A 12,487-nucleotide genomic window follows, 5' to 3' on the forward strand; every position below is an offset into this window, starting at 1 on the left:
ATGACATCATCAACAGGACACTAAATTTAAATGTTCATTCCTTCCTCCCTTAAATAAGTTCTTCTTCTTTTCCTTCAGCATTTGTCCTGTGTGCCTGTGGGGTCCACTACATGGGTCCATTGTCTCCATTTTGCTCTATCACAGGCTGCATCTGAGTGGATGTTCACACATTTAAGGTCCCACGCATTTAAGGTCTTTATGTATTGTATCAGCCCAACATTGCTTAGGTCGTCCTTTGGGTCTACTGCTGACGACTTCAAGCATGTAACCTGCCTTGGCAATAGAGTCATCACCAGCCTGTAAAGCATGCCCAAACCATTGAAGACGACTCTCACGCATCTTGTCTTGGATCAGTGCAACACCACACCAAACTGTTTGCTAATGTTGTCATTAGAAACATGATCTAACTTAGTGAGGCCCGCTGTTCATCTTAGCATCTTCGTTTCCATTACACACAGGCGGCGCTCTGCCTCAACTGTAGTCGGCCAGCACTCACAACCATACAAGGCAACTGGTCAGATGACAGTGTGATAGATTTTTGATTTTAAATTATTTTTCATCCTGGGGTCACAAGTGACTCCGGTTGTTGTTCGCCACTTCATCCAAACTGTCTGAGTTCTGGTGTTGACAACTTCAGTGAGTCGGCCGTCAACGGTGATCATGGAACCAACTTACACGAGTCAGACTTCACCATTAATCATGATGGTTCCCATTTCATGTCTGTCTGATGTCATGTACTTGGTTTCCTTCAAATTAAGGCGCAAGCCGTGTTGCGCCAATTGGTCACTCCATTCTTGAGTTAGGCTCTACAGATCAAGCTTGTTTTCTGCTGCCACCATCATGTCATCAGCATAAAGTAGGCTCCATGGTAATGGCTGGTGCAGATCAGGTGTCACGGTGTCCAATATGAGAATGAACAGAAGTGGTGATAACGCAGAATCTTGATGGACGCCGACTGTGATGGGGAAGTCCTCGGATATTCCTGAGGTTGTACGGACATAGCTTCCCTGCTGTGCATAAATTAACTGCACCCAATTGATAAGCTGCTCCAGCACATCATGCTGTCAAAGTGCTATCCAGATGAGACTGTGTGGCACCCAATCAAAGACCTTTTCAAGATCCAGGAATGCTAGATGCAGCAGCTTGGCTTTCTCATGATGTTTGTTGACTAAGGTGCAGCATGAATCGCATCAGTTGTGCCACAGTTCTGTGTGATCTCAAGGATCCTTTGGTCCAGAACACGCTCAAAGATTTTCATGGCATGGCAGAGAGTCAAATTGGACAGTAGTTGGCGCACCCAGCGGGATTTCCCTTCTTCTTAAAGACAGGCATGGTGATGCTCTGCTGCCAATCGGTTGTTGTTTGTCCCTCATCAGTGATCTTGTTGAAGAGTTCCATTAACCATTCGGCTGCCTTCCAGCGATGGGAACACCATAACTCAGCTGGAACGTCATCTGGGCCGGTGGCTTTCCCAGTGTTATATGAACAAAAATTTGCCATATGCCATCAAAATTTTCAGTGAGTCACAAACAAAATTTCAGATGTTGAAAGAAGTACTAAAATTGTTCTGTGGGCCTCTCAGTGGTTAAGATATACCATATTATTCCATTCCATATCAGCAAATTATTTGTTTAAAAACAGTAACAAAAACGAATGTAACTGCAGGTTGGAATATAAAAATATTAATAAATTTCAGCACATAAGTACAGAAAGAGATATTAACCCAACATTCACGGATGTCAGTGGTGCAAATTCAGTTGTGACATCCAGCTCAATAAACTTGAAACCAGTAGACATCAGTAGTGGTGTGTGGTTACTTCAATATGGTAAAGGTGGTGGGGTTAATTTGGCCAATTTTTTTCTTCCGACAAAATTTTACTCAAAAAAGGTGCTCTTTTTACATTTTTATTCATGAATGAGGAGAAAAACATATATAAAGCCACATGCAGTTTCATTTTTACATTAATGTCCCATTCCTCACAGATTTCACAGAAATGTAAGTGGGAGACTGATTTTTTTAAGGGGGAACCACTGGCAAAACATGTTATGTATTGGTACAGATATGTAGATGATATTCTTTGTATGTGGAAAGGTTCCAATAGACAACTCCACAAATTTGTGGAAAATATGAACCAGTGGCACACTATCATAAAGATCAGCATGGAGTTGGGGGGGGGGGGGGGGCAGCATAAATTTCCTGGACATTAGCTTAAAGTTAGAAGACAGTAACCATAAATTTAAAATTTATGAAAAAGACTCCATTCATCCCGGCTTCCTCCCGACATCCTGCAACCTGTAGATATGCAGCATTGCACCATGTGATCCATTGTTTCCTTTCGGTCCCTATGTCCCAAGAAGACTTTGACCAGGAACTTAACACAAGAAGAACAATAACCACAAATAATGAATTTAACCCCAATATCATTGATAAAATTTTGGGTAAAAAGATAAAAAAAAAATGTAAATGTTGTGTGACTAGGGCCTCCTGTCGGGTAGACCGTTCGCCGGGTGCAAGTCTTTCGATTTGACACCACTTTGACGACTTTCACGTTGATGGGGATGAAATGATGAGTATTAGGACAACACATCATCCAGTCCCTGAGCGGAGAAAATCTCTGACCCCGCCGGGAATCAAACCCGGGCCCTTAGGATTGACAGTCTGTCACGCTGACCACTCAGCTACGGGGGGTGGACCTAATGATTAGGACAACACAACACCCAGTCCCTGTGCAGAGAAAATCTCCGACCCAACCGGGAATTGAACCCAGGCCCTTAGGATTGATATACTGTCACGCTGACACTCAGCTACCGGGGGTGGATGGTAAAAAGATGAAGAAGCAAGCCAGGTCCCTACTGTCCCCAATGAAAAACATAGCCAAACTGAAAAATAAATGGTTCAGATTACCTTTTATAAGGAAAACATCAAATAGGATAAGTAACATTTTGAAGGCAAAAGATTTCTCTGTGTTTTTCTATGTGCCTCAGACAATAGGTAGTTGCTTGTTCAATGCAAAAGACAAACAACCAGCCATCACAAAAAGCAGAGTTTATAAAAACACATGCTGTGAGTGTCAGTCTTGCTGGGAGGTCAATCTGCACCAAGTATAAAGAACCTCTTTTAGCTGAGATCACAACCCCAGGATAGAAGCAAAACTTTGGGCCCAAGTCCATCATAATTAAAAAGTTCTTGGCTGATGCATAACTTTAGTCCAGTCATGTCAGTGTGATTGCTGAATTGTGTAATTATATATGGAAATGAAGTCCTATGCTTCTTGACAGAGTGTAGGGGAACGATGCGGGAGACCCGCACCGCCGTACTAGGCAAGGTCCTAATGGAGGTTGTTTGGCGTTGCCTTCCTCCGACCGTAGTGGGAATGAAGATGACACGACAACACTCAGTTATCTCAGGACAGGTGAAAATCCCTGACCCCGCTGGGAACTGAACCTAGGACCACGTACTCGGGAAGTGAGACCATGAGCGGCAGACGTAATTATGTATGTAACTTGTTAAAAATGGTGTAATTTTACATTAAGCAATGGATCGACACCTTAAGAACTTCAGATGGTTACCTTTGCCTTGTCTTCATGTTTTTTATCTATGCATTATCATCTTTGGGAATCAGTAATGTACTTGAAAATGAGCTTATAACCTGAAACCTAGGTTATGCAGTAACATTAATAATGAAATTGTGAAACAAGGCAAAAAATGGTGTTTGTTTAGTTAATTTACAATGTTTCACCAAGAACCCACAGTTGATTCAATTAAAATGAATTTGACCATACTTTTGGGCCATTTAACGCCAGGGTTAACTGTACGATATGTCATGGTTAACTGGACTTCTCAGTAAAATAAATGAATTACAGGACCCTAAATATAATATTTATTGCAACAGCATTAGTGTAAATACAAAAATAAACATTCATGAATACAAAAATTTTCAAAATGGGGAGGGGGGGGAGTGCATGGTTCCATGCACGGCTTATATTTCATGGAGTATCAAAAGTAATAAACACTGAATTTAACTCAAACTAACAAAATTGTGTACAATCAGTATTTAAAACTTTAAGAGAATTTGTTGGACACAAAAAGAAATTACTCTTAGCAGTGAATTTCACTTTTTTTTATCTACCTCTGCAAATGTAACTGACAGCACCCATATGAACTCAAACAGAACATTCAACTTAAGTTAGTTTCATGATCTATGGGTCATTTGCACACTAAATGATAATTATGTGGAATGAGTCATTTTACTTACACTTCACGACTTAGTCTTTAAATGTCAGTGCATGCCGAATACCTATAAGGTTGTCTTAAAAAGACTACAGATGGTAGTTAGTAACTCCTACCCTCTACCATGTACACACTTACAATGATGGAATTATTCTACATAATAGGAGCTCTCAAGGAGAAACTTTTTTAGTTCATTTTCAAATTTTACTATGCTGTCTCTCAAACATTTTATGCCACTGTCTAAGTCATCAAAATTTTTGTTGCAGTAATGAATGTCATTTTTTCTTCAGGTATTGAAATTGTGTACATCATTGGCCGTTTTGAACTGAAGTGCATTATTCACAACAAACTACATGAGGGAATACAGTAAAACTTCATTTATACGTTTTTCTCACTTGTACTTCTTTTTTATATAAAAAAAAAAGAAAAGGAAAAAAATGGAGAAATGTCCACAGTGGCCACAAGTTATGTTGCAGTGCTTCACAGTGGGTTGCCGGGAAGTGGATTGGTAAGGCCAATCTTAAAGTTAGGCTTTGGTCAAATTTTGTTTCATCACGTCTAGCACCTCATCTTAGATTTGATCAAAGGAAGCGTTCGTTTTATGTTTATTGCATGGAGAAATCAACCGCTTGGAGCACTAGCATCGCTGCAGCTGTCTGACATGTTTACCAATTTACATGATCTATCTCATATATAATGAAATTGATAGAAATATTAGAGGCAGATGAAGCACTGTGTAGCTTACGCCATCCCGAATACAAAAACAGACTAAAAAGTGAGAGCTATAAAAAAATTGCGGATGCTATTAGCCGTGAAGTACGGCCACAACTATCAGAAAATTTGCCAAGTCCCGTTGTTTTAAGAACATTGTCATGTTTCTCACAAAATACACTAATACGGTAACAATAAATCGTAGATTACGACAAAAGTTTTCGAAAGTTGTTTTTGAAGTGTCGGTGCGAAAATGGATGCAGCAGGCCGGGAGATTTTATTGTTCATAGACACGTGAGCAGCACATCCCCCCCTTAACTCCTATTTGAGAAATGTGACTGTGGAATTCTTCTCAGCGAATTGCACGAGTGAGCTCCTGTACCTTGCAATAATTCATAATTTCAAGTTGCATTGTCGCATAATGCTCGTGCAGCATGCCATCAGGTGTGTAAACATCGAAAAAAGGAAGAAATGAAAGTAAACATTTTACAAGTAAGATTTTTACTTCCCATTTATTTCATCTTGTGCTACTGGAGCCAAAGAACACTTCGAGAAATTATTAATGAATTTGTTTCTTCAGATAGGCATTGCAATGCACTACTGCAGCTTTATGGCACAATTTCAGACGATACCATTCGGAAATGTTTCCAAAAAACCGGATTTGGAAATGAAGTCCATGATCATGGTGGACGTGATCATACTGACGATATTTCACCAAATGATGATTAATGGAATAGACTTGAAGAGCAGGCATCATTTGATGATTACGTGAACGTTGACGAAAACTTCGTCACTACAGAGCCCATGACTATTGATAAGATAGTTCAATGTGCATCGCGGGACCGAGACGAGGAAGAAACTGACGATGAGGATGATACAGAAGAGCCTCAGAATTCCTCTGTGACTTTAAACGATGCAGTAAATGCGTTAGAAATAATCAAGCAATTTGTGACACACCACAAGGGTTCTGACGAAATAATGACAGAGTTATCCCATTTTGTGGGTACAGTGTACACTATTGCCGCTTCAAAGAAAAAACAAGCAAAAATTGCGAGCTTTTTTTTTTTTTTACAAAATGACGTTTACTTCTATGTAGAGGTTTACATTTTTCTTTATATCTTTGTTAAGTATGGTACCTAGTCACCCTATATAACGCTTTGTAGAATGTAACATTTTATTTGTTCAGTTTTTCATTTGTGTTTACCAATTAATTTGATGTTATGGTGGTATATATCATGTATACGTTTTTCACACTTATCCATTTTTTCTGTAGTCCGTTGAAAAAAATAGACGAAGTTTTAGTTTAAATGTACTATGAAGCAGTAGACAGAATGCCCAACTCCTTAAAAATATGTGTACAAGATGATCATTGGTGTTCACTACATACATATTACTTTTACAGCATGTTTTTGAGCAATTAAGACTTTCTTTCTTAAAGATGAGCTACCTCAGAACATTATTCCATATGGCATTATTGAATGAAAATGTGTCTCTCCCCAAGATTGGCAATGATTTGAAGTGTAAATGTGGCTGAAGTAAGTTTTTTTTAGGAGTTCCAAAATGTCTTTTATCCAGTTTAAATTCTCTTAAATATGAACACCTAAGAATTTTGAGGTTTCCACCCTATTTGTTATCTTTGTCACCATGTGTACACTAGTCACTGGTGCAGTACCCCAAGATGTGAAGAATTAAATGTGTTGTGCCTTTCTCAAATTGATGGTGAGACCATTTGCAGAAAACGCGTAGGTGATACTTTTAAGAACATTAGTTACTATTTCTTCTGTTTCTGTATGTATACTTGGATTAATTGCAATATTAGCATCTCCCGTAAAAAGAAGTAATTCTCATTGTTGTATATTAGACAGAAGATCATTTACAAGACTGAGCCTTGTCGGACCCCATACATGATTTCTCCCCAGTCAGAATAATGTCCACGAACTACATTGGTTGAATTACCGAGTACAACTTTCTGTGTTCTTTTTGTTAGATGTGACATTATTTGCTGGTTGGCTGTAACATCAATCCCATTAACCTTTAAATTACCCAGGAGAACATTGTGATTCACACAGTCAAATGCCTTAGATAAGCTGAATAAAATGTCAACCAGCACTATTTTATTACCGTAGACTGGGGTTACTTTGGGACTGCAGGGGTAACATTGGGACTGACGGCTATTTTTCAGTTTTAAATCGCCCTACGCCACGTAAGAGGCCAATTGTCGTATTTTTCATGGCTGACTGGAATGTTAGCGTGTGCTGCCATCTTGCGGCCGTATTTGAAAGCTTTCTCCCTGCCACCGATGGCACAGGGCATTGCTGTTTTCTTGGTGCCTTTTTCTACGATCTGTGGTGTTGTGCTAACTTTCTATTGTGGGACAAAAATTGTCGTTTGAAGAGTGTTTTCAGGTATGTAAATTTCTTTGTTCATATCATAACACAGTTTTAGAGCAGTCAAATCATAATTATTTACGAATGCTTCTTCATGACCCACAAATTTGTGAAAAATCATACATTAGTGGGGTTACTTCAGGACTGTCCCAAAGTTGCATTTAAGTAGACTCAGTACATGAAATGAATTACTTTACTATTTTAATTAATATTGCAAAACCCATTCTCATTGACATTTAAATAAAAACAAAAAAATCCAGCAGTTCTCACTGTCCCAAAGTAGCCCCCCAATCATTAGTAGTGCATTTCACATATGAAACTGCAGATGTCCCAAAGTTAGCCTGATGATAAATTCTCTTTCAGGTTTCCAGAATGGGGAGAACATACAAACGTCCCATTGGGGCATAAGCATGCAGGAATTATACGGAAGACACTTTGAAGAAAGCTCTCTATGCCATCACATATAAAACACTGTCAATTCGGAAGGCATCTCAGAAATATGGCATTCCAAAGAATAGCCTTCACCTAAAAGTCAGCATAAGCACAGAAGATTTGTTGGTCGTAGGACTGTTTTCTCAAAAGAGGAGGAAGAAAGTTTCATCCATCATATCATGGCGATGCCAAATTTCGACTTTCCAGTCAGTGTATTCGACTTGAGGTGCATTGTAAAGTTGTATCTAAACCGGATTGGAAGACAAGAACCAAGATTCAAAGACAATTTTCCAGGTAAAGAATGGGCACAGGACTTCGTACTCAGAAACAAGCAGGTATTATCTCAAAGTACTGCAAAGAACATCTCCTATGCTCACGCTGCCATTGATGAAGACGTCATTAACCAGTTTTTCGATCACTTAGAAGAAGAACTTGCTGGTGTTTTGCCCAACAGGTTCCGGAACTATGACGAAACAAATTTGTTAGACGACCCAGGCAAGGACAAGATCATTACAAAAAGGGTGACAAAGTATCCTGAAAGACTTCAAAACTCTTCTAAAGCATGTACCTCAATTATGGTTTGTGGGAATGCTGCCGGAAACTTGGCACCCCTGTACATCAATTATAAGGCAGAAAAATTATGGACGACATGGACCGAGAATGGGCCACCAGAAGTTCATTGCTTTGCCCCCAAATGCAACTCATCTCCTGCAGCCCCTCGATGTGGCCTATTTTCGGCCAATGGAGGTCCATTGGAGGAAGATTCTTCCCATCTGGAAAGCATCCTCTGCCGGAAGTCGCTGCACATCGGTGCCAAAGGATCAGTTTCCTCACCTTCTAAAACATTTGTGGAACGACCTTCTTAGCTTTGGCTCTCGCATCAACTAGCAGAGTGGTTTTCGTAAGTGTGGATTGTATCCTGCCAACAGGGAACAAGTCCTCAAGAGACTGCTATCACAAGGGATGTCAGCTGAAGAAACTGCAGCTCTAGGAGACACTTTCTTGGAGAAAATTGAGAAGCACAGAGAAGAGCTTACCAAACCCCTTTAGACAAAAAGGCAAAAGAAACTGACAGTTCCACCAGCCAAAGTATCTCTGCAGAAGAGGTACAAGAATCTGTACCATCTACATTGAAGGCAAGCCAGCCCAAACTAAGAGGACGAGGTAGGCAAGAAAAAGTGACAGATAACTCCGACTCTGATGGAGAAGACCTGATGTCCCTCAAACATACACACGACAGCCTAGGATCAGAAGATTTCAGTGATGTATTCACTGTTACATCGCTATCCACGAAGGAAGCAGGATACCGGTACCTGAGGCATCTCACCTAGAAATCAAATATTTAAATGAAGGACAGTTTGTAATTGTGAATTTTGAGGGGGGGGGGGGTGGCTCTATCCAGAAAAAATAACTGAAATTGTAAGCAACTGTGAAATTCATGTCAGTGGAATGATGAAATCTGGTGCTCATTGGAAGTGGCCTAAAAAGCCTGATGATATTGTCTACAATATACATGAGGTTCTTCAAACCATTAATACTCCTCAACAGTTAAGCCGTCGAGAGATTTTTACCACTCCTGAGCTAGCAATTTATTCAGGCGATGTTTACATCCTTTAAATGTTTTATGTTGACGACTATACAGGGTTTTGAAACTGTGATTCATTAAGATTTGCATGTGTTTTTACAAATGTGTCATTGTGTATTTTTGCCTGGAATAGAGCTTAACTCTTTTACTGTTGCTACAGTGTATTTTTCATCTTTAATTGTATCAGCAATTTTTTTATACCTGTATTTCTAGTTTTATGTAACAATAAAAGCTATGAAACAACATATATTTGGGTAACATTAGGACAAACCCTACTTTCCTGTTTGAAATATAGCAAAAACATAGCTGTCCCAAAGTTACACACTTTCATGGGGTAAAATTAGGACAACTTTAGATGTCTTCCTTAACTTTTTTCAGATGTCTTATAGTCCTTTTTGGATAGAGGAAGGTTAAAGGAATCATTTGAAACTGGGAAGACATCAATATCTTTGGTCACTTTGAAAGGGCATGTGAAAAACCACAAAACCTGTCCCAAAGTAACCCCAGTTTATGGTATTTAATATTAGTAAAATTTGGTGAGTGATCATGTAAGTGGTAATCTCAGTAGAACAACTCTTCTGAAATCCAAATAGTGATTTGCTGAACATATTATTGTCACTCAGGTGAGGTACTATTTTAAAATATATCATCTGCTCAAAAACTTTAGAAAAAATTTATGGTACAAAAAAAATAAATTTCCCTCTGAAATTGTTTATTATTGTAATGGTCCAGTTAACTCTAACATTTAGTTAACCCCAGTCTCCAACTGATTTTCCTGGAAAGAGTAGGAAGTAACTATGGTTCAGCTTAACCAAGACTTTTAATTTAAAGTATGTCATAAAAAATCCCAGCAAGAATTATGAGAACTACTGATATTGTCTGAACCAGAGATTTGCAAATAAAACTTATAGAGCACAATGTTTAAATATAAAATTTAGTGATGACAAAAACCAAATTGTAACTATTTTAGCCCATGTATTACGTAACGAAACCTGTTACTGCAGGGACATTCAGTATGTAAAACATTCAATTAGTTGTTATTAAGATGAAGGTGGAAGTAAGTTTCTCGTATAGATGACACCAAGGAAAAATGTGTGAATTTCTCTGGAATTTTCCACTATTGTTTTAAACGGCATTTCCTTTCTAAACTCAGGTAGTAGAGCAGAATATTTTCCACTATTATTTTGAAATGCATTTCCTCTCCAAGTAATAAGAGGCACTACACCAAATGTAATGTCACTGTCAACAATAGTCATAAATACCTGTAGCAACAGTAAAAGAGTTAAGCTCTATTCCAGGCAAAAATAACAGTCAGTGATAAGTTCACATCAAACAACAAATAATAGCAAAGCAGTCTCGAAAGTAATAAGGAGAAATCAAATAATTCTCTTACAAATGAAAAGATCACACTGGACTGCGACAATATGAGAGCTACAGATCCGCAACAGACTACAAAACTCTTCAGACACTATGCAGATTAAAACATAAATTTAATAGTCAGTGATAAGAAAGGTAGTTAAAACATACAGCAGGACATAAAGTAAAAGCTTGCCTCTGTTCAGCCAGCAGTTGATGATATTTAGTTGTATAGCAATGTGGGATAAACATTTCAAAACTGCTTGCAGATATGCAAACTCATCTTCATTGATAAGCATATTTTCTGGTTGTCTTAAAATTGCCAACATGATCCCTATTTGTAAGAAAGGAGATAGGGAATGTATAAAAAGCTACAGATCAGTCTCTTCATTATCAGACTGTGCCATAATTATAGGAAAAGTAACGTATGATGTGTTAATGAAATATTTGGACAACTACGCAACTCTCACTAATCTCAACATGGCTTCAAGAAAATAAGTTGTGTGTGGACACAACTGTTTAAAAAAATTATCTAGAAATATTGGACAAGAAACTAATGCTACTGAATCTCTATTTGTTATATTGTAGTAAAGATTTTAACATTTTGGACCATAAAATTCTGACAGGAAAGTTTGAAGTAAATAATGTAAAAAAGGAGATCCACATTGCATAAAAATAATAGTGTCCATGTGTTTTTAAAAATTTCTGACCAGCAATATTTTCTGCAAGCCCAAATCACATTAGTTTATAAAGTTCATTCAAAACAGCCAAATTCAACCAAGCCAATTTTTAAAGCGCAATTTAGTTTACAAAATATCAGTTTATTCTTACACCTATTTTTAAGTGGTCAGATATCATACAAAAGTAACTGTTCACAGTTAGAAAGCCCATGAGTAAGAACTAGATCGAGTGCACTCTAAGTATTGGCTCACACAGCAATAATATACGTTCTGCACGCAAAAATATGTGCCCCAACACCCACAGAACTTCATAACAATATTGTCTGACATCTTTTGTGTGGTTTCTGTAGATCTGTTTAAGGAAGATTTTGACTGACCTGTGTTGTAATTAACAAAATAGTATGGACTGTTATTGTAATCACAACAAGTGATTGTTGGACATCGTAATTCTCACTATGTACTGATTTCATTAAACTAGCACAGTGTATTATTCTCTGATAAATTACATCAGCATAGTGATAAGTGTGAACTGTGACATTTTTGAGTAAATTTGAACTGCATTTTGTGCCACAATAAAACTTAACTTAACCACTGGGCAGTTGATAGGCAATTGTAGGAGCTGTTGTAATCCAGTGTGCTAATATATTTTCATAATTAACAAACTAGTCACCATTTTAATAATTTAACCTAGTGAAGAATAAATGTATGCATTAGTGTGATACAAATTATGGTATCATGTACATTTTTGAGTAAATATCATTCTACATTAATTTAGACTTTCAGCTTCGAGGTGACCAAGAGTGATGCTGCCAATGAAGAGACTACAATAATCTGGTCAGTAATACTATATGCGTTGTTCCAGTTTTCAGAGCACTTTGCAGTAGGATCATTGTGCTACAGAAATTACGCAACATAGTAACGTGTTGAGAACAGTTATACCTGAATAATTAAAAATCTCACCAAGCGAGGTGGAGTCACATACGGAGGGATGACAGTTCAAACCCACATCTACTCATCCTGATTTAGGTTTTCCTTGATATGCCTAAATCACTTCAGGCAAAAGGCAGGATGGTTCCTTTGAAAGGGCATGACCGATTTCCTTCCC

Source organism: Schistocerca cancellata, chromosome 6, assembly GCF_023864275.1.
Source record: "Schistocerca cancellata isolate TAMUIC-IGC-003103 chromosome 6, iqSchCanc2.1, whole genome shotgun sequence".
In the NCBI taxonomy this organism is placed as follows: domain Eukaryota; kingdom Metazoa; phylum Arthropoda; class Insecta; order Orthoptera; family Acrididae; genus Schistocerca; species Schistocerca cancellata.